Below are 19,239 nucleotides of genomic sequence, written 5' to 3'. Positions count from 1 at the left end.
AGCCACACGTTTGAAGCGCCGGTTAGAGACCATGCTAGAAGAGCCGCCCGAATCAAAGAAGGGAAAGAAAGAAAGTCTACAAGTGCCAATCAAGGAAACCAAGTCAAAGAAAGCGGCATGGCTAGAAAGACTGATGGAAAGATTCAGAGCTGAGAGAGCACTCAAAGGAGATTTAAGCGAGTTGTGGAAGCCATCCCTTGAAGCCATGTCTGGATCATCTCGAAGGGTTCACCGGGATCGGTTCGAAGACTATATCAAAAACTTTGAGATCCTAGATGCTACGGCAGAGAATATCCCGAATATCCCATTTACAGAAGAAGAAGTGGATGAAGTGAGACGGCAACTGCTAGAAGAGCAGGAAGGCCAAGAAAGAGAGAGAAAGACCAAGGTGCACCGGGATTTCAAGAAGAAGCCACCAACTCCATCGTCAAGTCGGGAATCCAGCCCACCACCATCACCATCTCCCCTTAGCCCTCCACAAACCCAACAAAAGGAGGAGCTGAATAGAACTGATGAACAAGAAGATTCCAAGCAAGAGAAGACCAAAGAGGAAGAGCAGAAAGAACAAGCTGAACCAAAAGATCAGCAGCTAGATCCAGAGGAAAGAAATTTTAGAATATTTCTTGATCTACTAGCTACGGGGTACTCTCGAGAAGAGGCAGCTACGGTAACCTTTGAGTTGACAAGCACAAGGCCCAAGGAAAATATGCAGAGCCTTCGGTTAGTAGAATTGAAAGAGATGGCCACCGATACAGTGGACCTACAGCCACCAACTAATGATTGGAATGTGGTAATGCAAAAGCTAACCGGGCTCAGAGCAAGATCAATGGCCACTGAGAGTGAGATTGTTACTCTCAAAACAAATGAAGTTTATATCAAGGCTGAAGTGGACTTACTGCAGAAACAGGGCCAAGAGATTATAGAGAAACAAACAAAGCTGCAAGCCTGTATGGACACGGCATTACAAAGATGCCAGGAAATGGAACGACAGAATCAAGCAGCAAAACACAAACTTCAAAGAGCAGAGGAAGAATACAAGAAAATCAGCAAGTCATTGTGACAGATGCAGAGAGAGAAAGGGACAACCTGACTCTACAACTTGCTGAAGAGTCCAAAGAGGTGGAAACCTTGAGGAATCCCAAGGAAAAGGCCGAGATAGAACATGAGGCAAGCCAGGATGAGGTAATAGAGCTAAAAGATAAGATTAAAGTAAAAGATCAGACCATCCAAAGGCTAAGGGCATCTCCGGCTAGAGTCAGAGCTGCTAGCTCGACTGGCATAACTTCAGAGAATGACATGTATGAACAACAAATGAAGGAACTCCAAAAGGAGTTAACACTGGAGAAGAGGCAAAGACTGATGCTGGCCGAGGGATCTCTTGTAATGCAAAACCGCTTGGAAGAAGAGAACCAGGCCATGAAAAATGAGCTAGAAGCCGTGAAAAGAAAGATGGACGAGGAATTTCAGAGATGGCAAACAGAAAACGAAGTCATCAAGAGGAAGCTCGAGGAGGCGGAAAAAATAAATGCAGATCTGAATGACCTCCTAGTAAACATGGGAGATCAAGCGGAAGAGGCAAAGAAGACATTTCAGAAGCAAATAGATGACCTGAAAGGCCAACAACAAACTGAAGAGCAACATTTTAGCACCTGGCTAGCAGCAATGGAAGAAATCGACATAGAAAATGTGTTAGATCCAGTGGACACCAATTTGCAAGAGGAAATCCTTGTGGGACCCTCACAAGAACCCCAGGATCTGACACAAGAAGAAGAAGAAAAGCTGCAGAAGGCCATAGAAGTGGCAGTAAAAGACACATCTAGAGAAGCATTGGAGTGGGAGCAGAGAGTGTTTAAATCGATGACCATTTAGAAGATAGATGCCAGTAACCTTCGGCGTGAATGGCTACAGCCTTCTCTCCCATATCCTCTGCTAAAGTATGAAGCTGCTACGATCAACAAACGGATAAAAGAGGATCCAACAGTGGCATTGTACAAAGCAGATATCTCCAAACCTGAAGGAATCAAGCTGATAGTGGATTCTCAACCCAAGTGGAGAAAGGCATGGCTCACAAAATATCCGCAATATCTAATTCATCTGGTAGAGGCGCCCAAAAGAATCAGAGACAACCTCAGTTTTTGCCATCTACTAAGGATGAGGACATGGAAAGCCCAAGAGCTGTTGCAGAGAATCCAACCCACTTGGCTCAAATACCCGAAGCTGCCAGGCTTGAAGGCAGGTGAGAGAATGAGTGAGAAATACATGGTGAAAACCCTAATGGGCGCCATCAAATTGTTCATTGGCTCGCCTGACCTATCTTGCATCATGCTGAGAAAAATATGTAAAACCCTTCTGGCGGTCTTCGAAACCTTCAAACCTGGACAGGCAACAACCAGGATCTTTTTCTTCCAAGATACATACAGATGTGCCTACGATCTGTCTGCTCAGCCTTCCCACGAGGTGATACATGCACTATATCAGAGAATCATGTTTTTGCCTTCGTATCACCTCCAGGCCTTCGAAGAAGCCTTCTACACTGGCTTCTTCACCATCAACACAGAGATATTCGACCCGACGTTACTTTCTCAGGATGTGCGATATGAGTCCCTTCTAAAGATGCGCGAAAGCCGCCATTAAAGAAGCAGCTCTACTACCATGTCAGGGACGACATGAACTAGGAGGGGGGGAGTGTTAGCAGCTGGACACACCCTACGGAGAATGATTGCTCGACGGAATATTATTTTTTGTAATTATTATTTAATTGAGAAAAACAGTCATTTCACCCTTGTAAATAGTGGGGCTTACATAAGCTTCCAGATTGTATCCCATTTTTGACATTTAGATTGAGTAGATGGTTCAATTGGAACATTAGGGTTTAAGATTGTAAGGTATTTATACCACTTTTGACCTTAATGAAAAAAACCTTTGTCATTTTAAAAAAAGTTCTGTCTGTGTGAGTGAGCGTACTATGTACGAGAGAGAGTGAGAGTTTCATCTTGACGCTACGCGCGCACCGGTGGTCGGAATCGAGTGCGGAGAAGTGCAGTGTGTTGCCCCCGGCGAGAGTTACGCGCCAATACCTACATTGCGGGTGTATGGTCTGGTTTTGCAAACTCGACCCACGAGCTACATCTGGTGATTCGGTGAGCATACGTTATCCGTTTTCACATTTCAGGATATCCACGCGTTCGCATTGAGTAGAGCTACACATTAGACACTTTATTTTTCGGAAACGATGACCTGAAAATTTTGACCAGACATCCTACGTGATTTTGCACCAAGTATTTAGGGTTGGGATTTTGGTTCATGGACCTTAGGGAGAGCGACCTATTGGTGTTAATAGGGTTTCCTTCAAGTTTTGTGGCGTTTCGAGAACGTTTGATGGGTATTTGGCTCTTGGAAGCGTTGTAGGAAATCTCCTCTTATGCACTCCTGAAGGCTGTAGCTTAGACATTGGGTAGAGACCTCTGTAGGAAGTAGTCGACGAGTGTAGGTTGACACCCTATGATTGCTTCCACGTGCCTGCGGGTCGAGCTTCGTCCTTAGCTGACAAATCTTGTTAGGGGAGAGTTCACGTTGTGCTGACGTCCGTCGCGGCGTATCCACCAACAATGTGTCCATCAACCAATTGCAATTTCATTTGAGTTTGTCTAATGGGGGCTGGTTTTCCCCATGATTCCCATACTGCTTTTGTGGCTATGGCTATGCCTGTCCCACTATCCAGTATTGCCATGGTTTCTACGTCATTATATCTCACTGGAAGGGTTGTATTTCCTTCTTCCCCTTTGTAGTATTCTCCAACTTTGTTCATTGGAATGGATCTAATCTCTTTGTTATCCAATTCGTGTTTCCATTTTCCCAAAGTTTTTGCGATTAGCCTTGTTATCCCCACCCTCTCTAGAATGTTTTTGTAGATTATTCCATAAATATGGTCTGATTTTTAACAGTTCTTCTAAAGTAAGAGTGCATTGAATGGGTGTAGACATGATTGAATGGATGTTGTCTACCTCTAGGGTCTATTCTGCTATTTTTATCTAAGTGGTTTTACACACTATGGATTCGTCTTCGTTATCTCCCAAGTAAGAGGGTAGTGTTTTCAGAGTCATTGGTTTAGACATTCCTGAAGCTTCAGAGACGCAATCCCCTTACAAGGATTGTACATCCATGTCCATATCAGGAGGTAGATTGTCTAACCAAACTTCCTCTATAGGAGCCGACTTCAAAGTTAGGCTCCCATAATTAATCTCTCTAACTTTTTTCCATAAGTGTCCTGGCTAGTCTTCTTCTACGAACCGGATTCCATCTAAGGCATCTTCACTGTCACCAGAAACTATGAGTTCTGGCTCTTTAGTTTCAAGGTGGGGTTCTACCACCACTTTGGATTTCTCTTTACTGCTTTCTACCACAAGCTCCTCAGGTTTGGCTATACTCTCGAGCTTGGGTTTTTGTTTTTCCAGCATCTCTTGAGTAATTCTTACCAGACTTTGATAAGCTTCAAGCTTAGCTTCTTCCATATCTGGAGAAGGATAGTTTTTCCATTTGTTTTCCATGTTTTGGCCTGCTTTAAGTCCCGCTTGGTAAGCTTCCAAGGTTGCATTGATTGTCTCTAAAATTTTGTCTACCGAAATTGACCCTCCAGATTTCACTGTGGTTTCCTTGATTTCACTTCCAGTTTCTTTCACTTTTTCCTGGAATAGTTTCTTGGCTTTCTCCTCAATTTCAGCCCTTTGTTTCTATTTTCTCATCTCATACCTTTGGCTCCTTCTCTTGGTCTTTTGAGAGAAAATTTTAGTATTCTCCAAATCATTAGAGGAGTTATGTTTCTTTTTCTTAGCCTGGGTTTTGGTGATTACCTTGATTGGAACAATAGATTCACTCTCCGATGAGCTACTAGGTATCGCTTGGACTACATTCACTACTACTTTACCCTTGTTTACAAGATTTTTTGAACAATCTTCAGGGAAGTGTCCTCCCTTTTTGTAACATTGTATACAGAAAGCTTCAACTGGCTTAAAGTTCTTGTCAGGTTCTGCGCATTCATTTTTCTAGTGATCATGTGCACCACAATTATGGCATTTCCAATCCTTGGCTTAATCATCGGTCTTACCATCGGAGGTCTAACACCTTGATTTTTTCTGTAGTACATTGGTGCAAGCTCTGATGTAGTATAAGTTACAGGTTCTTCCATTGGTGGTGGATGTGAACTATACCACTCTCCTTCTACCATTACTATAGATGGACTAGGCTCAACATAGGATGTAACCAACACTAGTGCTTGTTCATCTATGACTCCCCCTACATGCATGTACTTTACAGGCCAGTATGTCTAGGATATGGAGGTTGTTGACCCAACAAGGGTTGAGGTCTTTCCATACCCATAGGTGGTCTTTGAGCTAGGGCCATATTAGGCTGATATCTGTACATGGCTTGTCCTTGTGGCCTCATAGGCACGTATTTAACATTTCCATCATACTTTGGTCGGTAATAGCACTTGTTGGTCTCATGGTTGGTCCATTTACCCTAGATTGCACACCATTTCTACGGCCTAATTAGTTATCCCTGTTGAGGTATCCCTTGCCTTGGTCCCCTCATAGGTGTTTTTTACATGTTATTCATCATTTCATTCATCCTTTTGAGCCTGTCTTCTATGGTTGTAAGTGGTGTTGCAGCCGCCGTTCCCACTTGTGCTGGTTTGGTGGATGTTGTTTTCTCACTTTGATTATCCTTAGGGACATCTTCTTCATTAAAAATATCACAATTGTCTCCTAAGTCAATAGCATCTGACACACACTCATCTAGGGTCATATGTTTCTTGCTATACAATATAGCATAAATTTCTTTGATTAGCAGTCCCTCTAGAAACAATGATCATACTACCCTTTCTTCTGCAGGTATTTCTAGTTCTGAGCATCTATTCTAGTTACACAATCCCTAACACACTCACCTTGTTTTTGTTTGAAGCTATAGATTTGAGCTACCATATTACGTTTGATCCCCGTTTTGGAACATGCAGCTACAAATCCTTGAGCTAATGTATTTACGTCCATGATTGACCTTGGTGGAATGTTTTGGAACCAAGTCAGTGCTTTTTCTTCTAATGTCATTCCAAATCCCTCGAATTGAGTATGAAATCAAATATGTGTTCTTCTCTTAGCACTTGCTTAAAGCTTGCTAAGTGGTCATATGGATCCCTAGATCCACTGTATTTTCTTACCCATTTTTAAAAATCAGCTGGACTAACATGTCTATATGATTCAAGTCCCAGTCTTCTGGCAGTTGGTCCTGCCATGAATCCTTCAAACCAGTCTGTTGAAAATAGTGACTCATGTAACCTTGGACTATCACATAGTTTTCTTTGCGATGAGGTAGGTTCGGGTTTTTAACATTACTCCCAAAAGATCTCTCGTGGAGTTCCTCTCTTGGAATAGCCTATGGTCCTTGGCCCAATATCCAATCTCTTATAGAGTACCCTTGGTATTTGGTTTGTTCCACCTCCTCAGGACTCATCATAATAAAGTTATTGTTATAAAAATCCCTAAGTAGGTAGGTTGGTAGCTCTTTTGAACCCTTGTCTTTGATTTTGAAGATATAGATGATCTTCATGGGTTTTAACTGTCCTGATTTGGCATGAGAAGTCCATAGAAGATCTTTGACGTTTCTATCCTCCCAACAATAGACTTCGATCCTAGGATTATCCGTGCTAAGCCGTTTCAAAGGCTTCAAATCAACTTGATCATATCTCTCGAATTCTAAAGTCAGCGGTCCTTCTTTTGCTGCCATATCTAGAATTATGGTATTTACTTCTAACCCCCATTTGTCTATCACATCAGTGTTTTCAACTTGTAAATACTGAGTTCCGTTTTTATCCATATACATTTTTCCTTGTTTCTTTGTCCTTATTTCCTCTTCAAACTCTATGTCATGGTCATCAATGCGAATGTCATACTCTTCATTAGGATCCAGGTAAACCTGAGCTCCATGGCCATTAGTCTTATAAAAGGCGAGTATGTGCTTATATCGCACTGTCGTTCCTGAATGAGTCGAATACGAAGACATTTCAGATGTTGATTCTAAAAAAGTGTCTGAGACTTCTTCAAAGATAGTGGTCGCCTTGATTCACACTCTCTTCGGTGGATACTCTACTAGTGGTCTTTCCAAATATGCCTTGGTTTGCTAGTATACGACCAGATTTAAGGTTCATATAGACTTGTGAAGCCCTAGATAGAGTACTTATCATCACATTGACTTGCTATTAGTTTCTTCCACATGACTTGATTACAACTCCTGTTAAGCTTCCAATCCCTTATCTGCCACCTGATTCTTGTATCAGTTTTAATCAAGTTAGCTATTCTTTCACAAAGATTGTACAATTTTTGCTATCTATTGTGACTGGTCTATGTGTATCACTTCAATTTGAGCTAAGTGAGTCAACAATTGAGACTTTCAGATTCTACTTTTGCAAAAAGCCAAAGGACTAATCTGCAACCTGGAAACTAAGCGAGCATGTACTAATTTGGATCCGATTGAACCCAAAATTGACCGGTGGCCTTGTATTATGTTGTTCTAACACTGTACAAGCTCAAACTGTCTATGTGTATCAGAAGTAAATAATTGCAATTATTTACTTTTCTCAAAGTTTTGCACTTTTTGGCTTGTTTTGCCAAGTATTCAACTTTTTAAGGTCTCTGGACAAGTTTCACTTAGTTTAAACAAAATTTGTTCAAGTTATCAATTGTTTTGTGTCTACAAACTCAGTTGAATTTGGTAAGATTCCACAATTTTACCAAATTGGTAAACAAAATCTTACCAAATTTGATTTGTGGGCTTAATATAACATGCTAAAACTAGTGGTATCTTGGGTTGGTCAAAAAAGTTGAGAAATGGGACAAAAGTAAATAATCACGATTATTTACTTCTGACAAAATTTTGCGTCTTTTTGGTCAACATAGCATGTACACTTGTTTAACACTTCAATATAGCCTATAAATCAAGTTTCATTGAGTTTGAACAAAAATTTTCCAATTCACACTCAAGTTCTCGTCAATCAGTACAAATTTCAATTTTTACCAAGGTTTTGGTCAGTTTGGTGATCCAAATTCTATGGGCCTTTACAAAAGGTGTTTGTACAAATGCATAGAGTCTCTGGTATAAACCTTGGTCACTTTTGAGTTGAAAGTAAATAATCACAATTATTTAATTTTGGCCTAAAATATAAAGAAAAAGTAAATAATTTGAGTTTTTGTAGACTCTTGAAAATTTACCTCAAATACATCCTTAAGCTTACCCACTGGTTCATACAACTTTTAAAGCATAATCTCCAGCCGGATTCAGTGGTTGACAGTCTTTTGGTGCTGTTTCAAGCCGTAGACCTCAAATTTTGCAACTTCACATAAACAACTAACAATTGATTCTTTTGAAGAGAGCCATTCCTGAGCTCGCACCTCGGATTCTACTTACCCTACTCCTAAGTTCTACTTCAATGGGGTTGTGGAAAGTGTCCACAAACACTCATTTTCTTGTTTTTAATGGTTTTTTGAGTCTTGATCTTAAGACTTGTCTCATCCATCAATCATTCTCAAAATTCTAATCTAATCCTACAATTCTAAAAGGTACTTAGCAAGTACAACCTACTTTCAAGCTACCTCTACACAGCAAAGACAAGAATCTTAAGCTATGCGGTCTTAAAAAGAAATTTTTGACTCTAGGTGATCCTAAAGGAACTTAAAGGACAACTACACAAGACGCTCATGTTTTTCCCTAGTTTAGGTCTCTTCGATCCCCAATAGCGGCGCCAAATGTGGGACGGGTTTCTAAAATCACTCCTATCTTATTGCAGACATAGCGAGAACCACGAATATAATTGTCAATCCATGGGACAAAGCTGACTCGACTAGTGCATAGAGGCTACAAGAGGTTGTCAATCTCTTGGAAAACAACAGACAACTCGCATCTAACTCAAGCTACACTCAAATGATAAACATCACCAAAAGCTAGTCGCTAATCGATAAACAAATCATAACCGTTACAGTATCAAACGACATCCAAATGTTACTAAAATTCTAGGACATGTTTACAAGACCTAAGAACACATGCTTATGGTATCAATTCTCACTTTAGGTCAAGTGCAAAAATCACGATTATTAACAGCACTTGAGTTTTTGACCTAGTCGTTTTCGACCCAAAATGCATCTAAATGCTTAGCAATGATTCCCCAATACCCTGCTTATACTTATTTTATAATTTTTAAGCTTAAATTCCTACTTATGATGAAATTAGGCCGTGGGTCGGCGATGCCAAAAGCTACAGATTACCATGAAATGTTTACGTCAACGCGTAGAGCTCTTACCTGCAGTTGCAATGCAGTAGATAACATTGCAATGTGACAAATGGGAAGGGATTAGGAAGCACGAGAAGGAGAGAAGTGAGCGTCGTTAGCTCACGCTGTGTTTTATTATCCAAAAAACTTACAAAAATTGGCTTTTATACCTTAGCCAAGGTTTTTGTGGTCAAAACTAATAATCGGGACCTCTAACTAAAGAGTTGATAAAATCTGGAAGCTTGTAGCCCTGGCTCATCAGTTACACTATTCATCTAGAAAGTAGGAGTTACAACATTCTTGATTCATCAAAATAATAAGTGTTTTTACAATAAAAGCTCCAGAAAATGTTATCCGAGTTAGCTTGCTGCTAACAAACACCAATGTACACTACCTTATATGCCTCAACAAAATGGTGTTGCTGAGAGAAAAAACATGTTACTTACAAAAATGGCACGATGTATGGCCAAAAGTCAACCTTTTCCACATTCGTTTTGATTTGAGGCCATCATGTGTGCCACTTATGTACTTAACAGGTGTCCTATAAAAGCTTTGCAGTCTATTACTCCATATGAAGCATGGCATGATAGAAAGCCTTCTATTGAGCACATGCGTGTTTTTGGCTGTTTGGCATATACTTTGATGCCACAAACACAGCGTAGAAAATTGGATGATAAGGATGTCAAATGTATTTTTGTTGGTTATAGTGCTAAAAGCAAAGGTTATAGGTTGTATTCATCCGCAAACAAAGCCTATCTTAGTCTCACGGGATATTGTGTTTGTGGAACATTCCATTTAACCCTTGTTGTCATGTACTAGAGACAATTTTGTCAGCTCACAAGATATTTATGACACTTTGTTGCCTCTATTCAGTGGCTGAAGTTCAAATGTAAATTCTAATGAGGCAAATTTACAGCCTAGGAGGGGTTTCTGAAAATGTTACAGATCAGCCTATAATTGATGCTGATGTACATGTGTACTTGATGAGGAAAGGGTTAAGAATGAGCAGGCTAGAGGTATGCCTAAATGGCTGGTGCATACTTTGCATGATAGTAAATTGGATGCACCTTTGTCTAGTCATACTTTTTTAGGTTCTTGCCATGCATCTTATGCATCAGATTGTTATGCTTTGACTGTGTCTAGCTTATATGATGTTGAGGAACCTCTATCTTTTGATGAAGCACAAAATTCAAAAAATTGGATGGCTACCATACAATCAAAAAATGATGCACTTATAGAAAATGACACATGGACTTTATGTGATTTGCCTTGTGACAAAAAGGCCATTGGTACAAAGTGGGTTTACAAGTTGAAACGCAAATGGGATGGTGAGATTGATTGCCATAAGGCTCGACTTGTTGCAAAAGGTTATGCACAACAAAAAGGCATAGATTATGAAGAGACTTTTACTCCCACTAGTCGTATGACTACTGTGTGTATTCTATGTGCATTGGCAACTTATTTTGGTTGGGATGTACATCAATCCAACATTTTTACTGCTTCCTTGAATAGTGACATATTTGAAGAAGTTTATGTAACACAACCTAGCGGTTTTGTCAAGAAAGGACAAGAGGATAAAGTGTGTAGATGTAAGAAATCTTTGTATGGGTTGAAGCACTCATTTTCTCAAACGAGGCTTTTGTAACAGTCCAACAAAAAGCACATTGTACGTAAAGTGTGAGGGTGATGTACTTCTCATAGTGGTTCTTTATGCGGATGATTTGCTGATCACTGGACCAAATGGGAGACATATTGCTGAACTTAAGGTTGATTTGAATGCTACTTTCAAGATGAAAGATTTGGGGCCTTGTGTCAAAAAAGTTACATAGAGACAATGCTATGTAACTTTGGACTTGAGGATTGCAAACCTATCGCCACTCCCATGGAAACAGGTTTGAAACTTGGTCTTCATGATGCTGGTGATCCTATTGATATTCAGTTTGCAATCTCACAGGTCAAAAAATATATGCATAGCCTAGGGTCTAAGCATTGGTAGGCTGTCCAGAGGATTTTCCTCTACTTGAGTGGCACCTTACACCTTTGCTTGTTTTATACCAAGGGGGGATCATTGCAGCGAGATTACATGCTTCTTTGGACTCATATTAGGCTGGTTGTTTTGACACACGAGTATCCATAAGTGGTTTTTGTTTCATGCTTGGTAGTATATCATGGTTGAGCAAGAAGCAACCTATTGAGGCCACTTCTAGGTGTGAGGTTGAGTACAGGGCAGTCTTGACAGCTACGATTGAGTGTGTATGGCTCAAATGCCTTATGGATGATTTGGGTGCTGGACATGACACTACCAACACTATCTACACTGACAATCAGAGCACATTGGCAGTTGCGAGGAACCTAGTATTTCATGCTCGCACAAAGCACATTGAGGTACATTACTATTGTTTTAGGGGGAGGCTCTCAGCTGGAGAGATCAACTTGGCTTATGTGGAAACACAGGACAACCTTGCAGATCTTTTCACAAAGGCATTGTCTTGTGAGAAGTTTGAAGCTTTCCAAAAGCTTTGGGTTTACTCCCATTTGTCTACTAATTATGTCCTCAAGGCATGGCACTTCCCTTTACTCTATGTGCCATTTCTCGTTCACCGCATCACTCCAAGGGGGATTTGCTACCATATACATGTGGTAGTGATGTGTGTGAACACACTTAGGACCATCGGTGTATTTTTTCCCTCACTAAGAGGTTTTCCCCCCTGTGCATTGTATACACGCCCATCATTCTAGGGCTATCTATCTTTCCATAGCACACTAAGTAATACATTCTCTATTGTGTGCCTTGATTTTCCTTTGTGTTCTTTTGTAATCCTAATTCCAACACTCAAATCCAAAACCTTTGATGCCCTAGCATGCAATAAAAATGTTGGTCCTAATGGTACCAAGAACAGGTAATTTGACTTCCCAACATGGATCGCGATCCATATACATTTCTTGAAATTTTGAATAAGAATTGGACCAATGATGAACTTAAACAATTTTGAACAAAAGTTCCCAAAGCAAGGAAGTGAAAAGAAATCTAGAAAGGGGTCAAAAAGGGAAAAATTAGTTCAGATCAAAAGGGACCAAAACAGGGCTAGGGTTTGACTTTTTTCCACCGTAAACATACCCAAATTCTACAAAAATCTTATACTTGAGATCTTTAGACCAAGGTTAAGGTGTGGGATCAAAATTATTCCATTATGCCACCACTGAGGTACGTGGATCTCGATCCATGTTCCTCTGAGACACACTAAAAACAGAATTGCACCACAGTCAGAGATAGTCTTGAGGACCCTGGTGGTCTTTTCAAAATTGAAATTGGACTTAAGTTGTGGGTGTTAGAAGTAAAATTGTGAATTTGATGAAAGTGAGGGATATATTTTATCAACTATAAGCTTGGACTAACAGAGCCATCAAACATTTTTTACAGGGTGTAGGAGCTAGAGGGTGCAGCTCAACAAGTAAGTCAAATCGGAGAGAAGACAAGGCAGTCAATGAGGTAACAAGGTTGGGGTTTTGTAAAATCATTTCTTCATGCATTTGTAATCCAGAAGAATAAAAATCCAAGCCTAAGAGACGAGGTGAGCAACATTTCAAATGAAGAGAGTGTGAATCAAAAACCACTGCATCCATAAGAAACCATTATAGAGGAAGGTCTATCTAATACATCATCATAAAGATCATATACCATAATGGCAGAGGGATTCAACATGGTAAAGGAGGGAACTTCTACGGAGACAGGCCCTTCTCCACCCGCATCATAAGTCAAGCTATTGTATCTAAAATTTCACTTTGAGAAGGAGCTGAAAGCTAAAATCTATAAGGATGGTATGAACCGCTACTGTGTTAAATTGGAAAACAAACAAAGCAAATTCAAGGACCTTGTAGATGTGGACTATAACGGAGATAGATACTTTGATCGGAAAGAAATGATGTATCTAGTGGTGCATAATCACTTCATTGTGGACAAATGGGGGCTAATTGGCACCAAGGAAAAAGTAGATGAGGAATGTGGACAAACCACCCAAATTAGACAAGAAAAACGCCGTGCTTTGGTACATTGATGAGACAGAACAAATCAATACAGACAACACTTACGTGGGGCTATATAAATTAAATAATGGAGAACAAACACTCTATTATAGATGTGACGAAGCACGTATTGAGGAGTTGAACAACCAGAAGAGACTGTATGTTTTTATATACACAGAGGGGAGAAATATCCAAGTGTTCATGATGGATAAGATGGCATAAATAATCTCCTATAGATCGTAAGGATTTAGAATGGTATACATACTTTGGTGTTGATGCATAAGAGGGGAAGGTGCCTTTGTTTGTGCTTAAGGAGGGAGAAAGAAATAAAGAGAAATAAATCAAACTAGAGCTTGAAGAAAAGAAACCATAATATCTTTGATTCTCAAACGAGAACCGACAAATTGCAATGCTCTCTACTCCAACACCCTCACAAAACTAGTAGATCTTGATCATGTCTTTATTTATCGTTGTATCTACATATGCATTTGAACAACAACAACTATGATCCTAGTGACACTTCTATATCCATATATATCAAGGTGATGATGAAGCCACTTGTAGAGAGCTAAAGAACATGACTTTGGTATCCTTGTGCAAATGGGAAAAGGGAGCCATTCCCTCTCTCTCTTTCTCTCTCTCTCTCTCTCTCTCTCTCTCTCTCTCAACAAAATCTATTCCCTCCCTAAATTTACCTACCAGATAGTATCATACACATTGCAATACAAGCACACAAAATTACTAACCAGACTATGACACCTTCCTACTAATCAAGTTCAATGAACATCCACGATCTTGGACAAAGGGGAAACCAAGGTCTCATGTTTGTCATATAAAAGCACAATCAAGCTCCTCATACATAAGAAACTTGTGAAAAGAAAGGGGACCCTAGGGAGAAAGGGTGGTCAATGTTGATGGGGTGGACTGCACCTAGGGACATCGCATCCATCGATGCACTTTACTTTCTCAATTCACCTCGTACCTTGTTTTCCCTGTAGACTATTAAAAAAAAGAGGCCGTCTGGCCTTCACCTTTTTCCTTTGTCTGCCTCTTTCCAATGAAGGAACGATCCATCTCAAAGAGGATCCCAACTAGTGGATATGATATCATATGTGATACTCAATGTGGATAAGTTGAGATCCTCTACCCCCCCCCCCCCCCCCCCCCCCCCCCCCCGACCTCCCCAGGCCCCATGCACCAATGCAAGGGGATGAGGCAAATATTTTTTTAATGTAGCCACTATTTTTTTTGAGAAAATCCTAAAAGAGAGAATCTTAATAAAATCAATTAAGATTTTGTTTCCCACTTTTTCTGTTGTGCGGCAGACACAGGGGCCGTCATTTGTGCCCTTCGTAGGGCTTAGAGGGGTGTCCTCCACCATTTCGAAAAAAAGGGCCTAGCAAAGGAAGGCCAAAGAAACAGGGGCAAGAGCTGCCCGATGGCTCACCCTAGAGCCCTCCGCCCTCCAAGCATTCATTGCCCTCAACCTCTAGCTGACCCCACCCAATCATTGCCCTGCCGCAAAACCCTTCTTTTGCACCCAAGGACTCGTAGGCAGTAGAGCCGTGAGCAGAGCAGCTCTAGAAACCCGAGAGAGAGAGAGAGAGAGAGAGAGAGAGAGAGAGAGAGAGAGAGAGAGAGAGAGAGAGAGAGAAAACCCTCCCTCAAAAGATCTGCGCCGATGCAGATCCTTTGAGGCAGTAGAGCTGTGAGCGGAGCAGCTCCAGGAACCCTAGAGAGAGAGAGAGAGATAGAGAGTTTTCTTTTAAAAAATTGGTTTTCACTTTTCAAAGGGAGGTTTTTCCTTTTTTTTTTTAAAAAACTCTCTCTCTCTCTCTCTCTCTCTCTCTCTCTCTCTCTCCCCCTTTTGTACCAAATGCAAAAGTGAGTAGGATAAGCTTTTGTTTTTGAAATTTTTTTGGAGGTTTCTTTTTAAAACACATTGAAAAGTAAAAACCGAAAGCCTATTCAAGATTCAAAATTCATGAGAGTGTGTGTTTTAAAAAAAAGGATCTGCATGGCGTAGATCCTTTGGGAAAGTTCCTTTTTTTAACAAGTGATAAAATCACCAGGCCTGCTAAGCATGATAAAAATTTCTTTTTAACATGCAATTTTTCAAGCCCTCTTTCATATGCTTTGTACAATGCAATCAACTTATATAATTTGCCATATATAACGTTACCTTAAAGATATAAATACAAAAAATGACAGGCAATTTTGAGATTTTTTTGGTAGGCAAAATAGCCCTTGACAAAAAAAATAGGCGTCAATTTTAGGCCTTGAAATTTTGAAGCTAAATCCCACTTTAAAATCACTACATCTTTAAGCTTTAAAAAAAAAACATAAGCACATAGAATTGAATCAAAAAAGCACCCTTAAACTCTACACCCTAAGATTTAAATTGCTATGCTCTTTAAATTCTACATTTTTAAGCTCTAGAGCTCTTTTTACAAATTTCAAATTGTGATCCCTAAGTTGTAAATCCCACTTTAAATGTTTTAAAGTTCTAAGTTCTAAAACTCTAGTGGCTCGGGGTGACCCTTCCCCTACCTGTGGATCCATGTAATATTTTCAATTTCTTTAATTCAAAGTTTTATCTTCTAATAAAAAAAAACTCTAGGTCCTCATTGGATCATTGGAGACCTTAATTTAAAAGTTCTATATCTTCAAGTTCTAAACTTAGCTTTAAAATGTTTAAAAATAAAAATAAAAAATCTTTAAAGGTTAAAACCTTAAATGATAAATTCTTTCCATAAAGTTTTAACTAACAAAAATGATAACTTTAGTCTATTACCTCAAGTTAGTTTCAAAGGGTGAACTAAATTCTCAAAATGAAATTGGTGGCTCAAAGAACTTCTTAAATTTCAAAATGAAAAGGTGACTCTTGTGATTTGTGGAGCCTCTAAAGCTTTATCATTTAATAAAGCTTTATCATTTAACAAGTAAGGCTCTCAACGTTCCATGCTTTCAAAGGCATTGGGTGACCCAAAATCTTTTCCTTCATATATAAGAGTTCATTCCATATTTCAAAACTTAACACATGTCCATCATTAGATTTACACAATTCATTTCAATGACTGCCCACTATCTTATTTCAACCAATCAACATTTTTGACCTATCAAAAAATTCTTAAAAATACAACTCAACCTTTTTCATATTTTAGTCAGCAAAAAGAGAAGGCAACGCTATAACCTTGCCCTTTAGGAAGGCCAAAAACACTCTATCTCATCTAGTGGGTCTATATTTTGAATTTGGATTCATTCATTAATTTATCACAAACAAAGATTCCTTTGGTATGTAAAGCGTAATGGCTTTTAAAATTAACATGTAAGGTGGAGGTGATGGACCTGCATCCCCTGAACAACCATACATAAGGGCCAACAACCATGTAGGTTCGACAAAGGTTAGGGCCATCAACCATGCATGTCAAACACAAACAGAGTTTCCTCACTTAATGCATGCATATCGAAAGCAGCAAAAGCAGCAACATAGAGAGGAATGTGCCTCATATGTCGTGTACATGAGAGGTGCTTTACTTAGTGCATACATATCTGAATTTGTGTCCTGCCTGCCATCTCTAAGGAGAGATAGAGGCACAAGTCTCCTATCCATCTCTGACCAACCTGAGAGAGAGAGAGAGAGAGAGAGAGAGAGAGAGAGAGAGAGAGAGAGAGAGAGATCTCATCCCCCTAACAGACCGAGCTATGGGTGGACACACACACACACACACACACACAATGATCGTGGAGAGAAGAGGACAATCTTGCCTTCAAGGAGACAAAACCCCATGTCACCATCAGAGAGAGAGAGAGAGAGGAGCACCCATGGCTTGTGAGACACCTTCCCTCTGTGTCACTCAAAAGTTGTGCATCCTCCCTTTGCTCGATGTGGCTTGTTGTCGCCAAGGATTGGTATGCAACAAGGTGCATGTGCCTTCCTTCATGTCCACAACATGGCACCATCTTTCTCGTTCCTTAGTGTGTAGGCCCAGCTACACCATATATGCCCTTCCCCTCAAAAGACATGGGAGCCCATCTCCTGTGGCTTCTCCATTTGCATTTTGTGCATGGTCACAACAACAACAGACACAATGAAGCACACACTCCCACACTACCTTGTGTCACTGCCTACCTACCTTCTGCCATGTGGATTATGTAGCATGATTGCAAACATAACTAATTATACTCTCCATTGATGGCGGATAGAGGAAGAGAGTATATCTTGATCCTCACATAGACAAAGAGAAAGACACATGGGGAGAGAAAAAGAAACACATGCGTTGCCCTACCCTACCCTTCTGTCGTCCACCCCACTTTGCTTGTCATGTGCTCAACACAATGACAAAATGCCCCCCACTCCGCTCGTGCCCTTATAGAAATCATCCACAGGATGCTCTACCCTCGGACAAACCAAAGAGCTCAAGGATCCACCTGCACCCTCGCTTAAAGCCCAAAAATCCCCTAAAAGTTGATGACATCTCTCTCTCTCTTCCTCTCTCTCTCTCCCCCCATGCCAATTCACCCTTTTCCCTTGGAAAAAAAACGTTTGTGAGATCTACATCTCCAAAACCTTACTTTAATCCAAACTTGACCCTTTTCTTTTTCCTTTCAAATTAACTTTTTTCTTTTCTTTTTCAATCCTCAACTTAGCATCTCTTGTGATTCCCTCAATAAGAACATTTGGCACAAGGCTCTATTTCTCTCCCTATTAATACTAATAGATAGTTGTGCTTCAAAGATTTCGGCAACTTATTTGGCTCTAAAATTAAACTTTAGTCATTAATTTAAGGCCTAGATTTCTCTCATTCTTTTGGGAAAAGTATAAGGTCTCCTACTCCGTTCTCGTGCACGTAGACACCCCATTTCTCTATGAAAACACTACTGTTTCCACCACCACATTGATAAAAGTTTTATCATGCTAAAAATATATATATACACGCGCGTGCACACACACACACACACACACACACACACACACACACACACATATATATATATATATATATATATATAGAGAGAGAGAGAGAGAGAGAGAGAGAGAGAGAGAGACTCTGTGCAGCATCTACCACATCTTGTGCCACCCTCCCATGCTACCTTTTAGATCCGAGCTCATACACATCATATTCCTTCCTCTCTCATGGCCAGCTCATGAACGACGTCTCCTTTTTTCCCCTTGCATGTGTCATATGTGCCCTTTTCCTTCCTCAAAGACCCTCGAGGCATCTTTGTAGATTCACGTTAATAAACCTTAGTAGAGAAGTTACCAACCGCTACATATAGGACAACATGGACCCATGTCGTATAATTTGCTCAAAGTTTGGTTTGCTCGAAAAATATCGCTCGGTGTATGGTAAGACTCGTGCATTCTCAATTGAGAAGTGAGCACATAACAAACTTGGAGAGAGACTTTGAGAAGTGCATATCTTATTGTATTTGCTTAAACCCTGAAAAATGTGTCTTCATGGTAAGGCAAGGTAAAATCATGGGACACATTGTGTCCAAAAATGAGATTTCCACTAATCAAAAGAAAATATAGGTGATTGTTTCACTTCCAAGGCCAGCCAAAGTAAGGGAGATACAAGCCTTTATAGGCCATTGTGAGTATTATAGGCATTTCATATACATGTATGCGGTTATAGCTAAGCCTCTTTATGCTAATATCACCAAGTTTAACTGGACGGACGAATGTGAGAAGGCTTTTAAAAAGTTGAAGCAAGGATTAATCTTTGCTTCAATTTTGCAAGCCCCTGACTGGAACAAGATCTTCCATGTCCATGTGGATGCATCAACTTATGCCATAGGATGCATATTAGCTCAACCTAGAGAGAAAAACATGGATTTTACCATTTGTTACTCCAATAGGCAGCTAAACAGTGCAGAGAAGAGTTATACCACGATGGAAA

Source organism: Adiantum capillus-veneris, chromosome 4 (assembly GCF_014529385.1).
Source record: "Adiantum capillus-veneris isolate H3 chromosome 4, ASM1452938v2, whole genome shotgun sequence".
NCBI classification, from domain to species: Eukaryota; Viridiplantae; Streptophyta; class Polypodiopsida; order Polypodiales; family Pteridaceae; genus Adiantum; species Adiantum capillus-veneris.
The sequence above is the reverse complement of the archived record's forward strand: the minus strand, read 5'-3'. Positions refer to the sequence as shown.